Source organism: Aphelocoma coerulescens, chromosome 22 (assembly GCF_041296385.1).
Source record: "Aphelocoma coerulescens isolate FSJ_1873_10779 chromosome 22, UR_Acoe_1.0, whole genome shotgun sequence".
Taxonomy (NCBI): domain Eukaryota; kingdom Metazoa; phylum Chordata; class Aves; order Passeriformes; family Corvidae; genus Aphelocoma; species Aphelocoma coerulescens.
In genome coordinates, this window is record NC_091035.1 from 4,302,803 (window position 1) to 4,305,444 (window position 2,642).

Here is a 2,642-nt window from a genome sequence, read left to right on the forward strand (position 1 = left end):
AAACCCTGTGTATACAGAGGAGGGGGGAGAGGAGAGCTCACACATGGAAAATGACAGCGCTTTCCACCTGAACCTCTTCAGCTGGAGTTGCTAAGTAACCATGACACACCACTGTGCATTCTCTGCAGCCTCTGGTCTGAGCCTGACAGGCTGATTAATTCTGCCGCGTGCCCAACCTGCACCGCCAGTGGTTCAAACACTTCGGCATTTACCTGGACAGGAAGGGAGGGGGGGTCGGGAGGGAGGGAGGAGCAACAAAACAAAACTAAACAAGAAAACCTACAGGCCAAACCCATCTATAATTTATAAATTAAGTTTTATTACCAGGCTGCCATATTTAGACAGGAAACCAAACTCCACTTCCACAGAGGAGGTGATCTATGCAGCGGTAGCTCCCTCTAATATCCGAGCCTCCCACAGCAGTAAATCCATTTCTCCGGCCTCCAAAGGATGCGCATTTAATTACGGCTCCTGTGTGGCAGTGTTTGGAAAGAGACCGTGAAAGAACAGCCTCCACTGTCTGTGCTCTGCCCTCTGAGAGCCCCCATTCCAGGGGGAGGGAGCTTGAGGAAGTCAGCAGAGACCCATCCCTGTGTCAGCGCTCACGTGAACCAAACTCTCTGGATCTCTGTTTGTACCCCAAGGGTTCCCCCCGCCCCGTGACAGCTGAGCAGGACATTAATTAACACAGGGAGCAATGATCATTGGGTGATTATTCACCATCACAGCTCGGGGACAGCCAGGCAGGGCTCCCAGTGTGACTGCACTGCTTAAAGGACACCTGGATGGAAGGAAAGGTGGTTCACAGACCCAACACCACAGTCAGGACTGCAGAATTGGCTGAGAGCTCCCACCTCACGCTTCCCAAAGAAACCCTCCCTTTTTCCAGAGATACCCTCATGTTTCCCAAAGAAACCCCCAATTTTTCCAAAGAAACCCTCTCATTTCTCCCGAACCACCAGTAACAAAACCAGAATCCCCTTTGTGTTCCCGTTGTAATGCAATTGTGTCTTGTTTGCTAAGTGCAATTTGACTTGATTGACTAATTAGGCACTGCAGATTACCGGTCTTGGAGCAATCAATCTGTCTGGTCACATTAAATATTTCCTCTTTCAACTCTGAGGAACTTTTTGGGAGACCAGAGGCTGCCACTTGAGGCATCTCCCCGTGGCCAGGGGCACAGGGGACACTCCCACGTTGGTGGTGACCTCTGGTATTCAGTGCCTGCTGTGTGTCTGCTTCTTCATCTGCATTCAATTTCCATCAGATATGCACAATAACCCAAGGAAATTATTCTTCCTCCTCACTCTGAGCACACTGAGAGGTTCCCAAGTACTTCATCTAATGCCTTACACTTGTTTTACCTGCCCCCCCCATGTTTTATCCTTGCAAACATGGAGTACAAGGCATTAAATCCTCAGCACAGATGCTGCAAATCACCTGAGCTCGGGTGTGTTTTGTGCATCTCCTCGGGGTAATGAAGGAGCTCAGAAAAGAAATAATTCATTTACAGCAGCTGCAGGTGAGAGCCACAAGGTGCCTTTAACTCAGCAGAGCTGGGGGTGCACGCAGGTACCAAACTGTGCAGCACTGAGCACGCTGCAGTCCTTGACTGCTTTAATGTTAAATTAATTAATCAAAAGATAATTAAACATCCCGGACATACTTGTGTTCAGTAAGTGGGACATGCCTGGTTTTCCTCCACGTGAATTCCTCCTGATGAAGCACTTTCTGCTGCACCACAGAAATAAAACCGAGTCTCTTGGTGATTCAGTGCAGATCCAGCAATTAATTCCTCTTCTCTGAGATTTTGTTTTAGAAGTTCAGTTTCACTAAGAAAGAAAAAAAAAAACTTAATTTAAATCTCTGTGTGATAACTGATAACAATTTTATTTCACTCCCACTGGGGCAGGATGGAAGTGTATTTCAGGCCAAACCCAGAGTGGTTAATCTAAATACCTTCAGTGCTCAAGTGAAGGTTGCAGATGAAGGGAGGATGGCTGCTCCCTCTTTATCCCTTCACCTTCACATAAATCAGCTTTTGGAGGGCTCCTGGTCACTGCAGAGCTCTCCCAGCTTCTCTTCTGCGTGGGACACACTTCTGGCTGCCTTCACCACTCCAACGCTTCGTGGGGACACATTTTCCTTTTCTCTGGATTAAAAAATATAATAGTTGCAAACCAGCAAAGTGTAACTGGAGAGAAGTTGAGCCCAGCAAAGTTTATGATCAGAACAGGCAGGTGGAAATGGATCAAAACCAGCTGGGTGAGGCAAAGGGATGTGAAACGAGTGCTGAACAGGGTGCTTGAGCCCAGTCACCTGCTGCTGGTTTTGCTCTGGTTTCAGGAGGAGAGATCCCGTTCTGGGAAAAGCTGGGCTGCTCTGCCAGATCAGATTCCTTCCTTTCTATCAACAGTTCCTCTGTGGCTGCGTTTCCTAATTACCGACGTCACCACAACAATTAAATCAGGCACATCTTGCAGGGCTGCTCAGAATTACTCATTTTCAGACACCTATTCCTTCGGATACTTTTCCTGGTGCTTAATGAGAAATTCCCTTCCACGTAACAACACCAGGATGAGGAGACAAACCCACCTGCACCACAGTGAGCTCTGTGCCCCGTTTTCCTCAGTATCCAGTGT

The 2,642-nt window shown here is 48.0% G+C and overlaps 1 long non-coding RNA gene across 1 annotated transcript; it reads right to left on the reverse strand.

The window, feature by feature from the left end:
• Positions 1–330: 330 nt before the first annotated feature.
• On the reverse strand, positions 331–2,373 carry LOC138121761 (uncharacterized). The gene is made up of 4 exons (XR_011156242.1): positions 2,320–2,373; positions 1,960–2,152; positions 1,667–1,832; positions 331–471 (listed from the first exon to the last, which is right to left on the reverse strand). It is a non-coding gene; the product is annotated as an uncharacterized lncRNA (long non-coding RNA).
• Between the last annotated feature and the right edge of the window lie 269 nt (positions 2,374–2,642).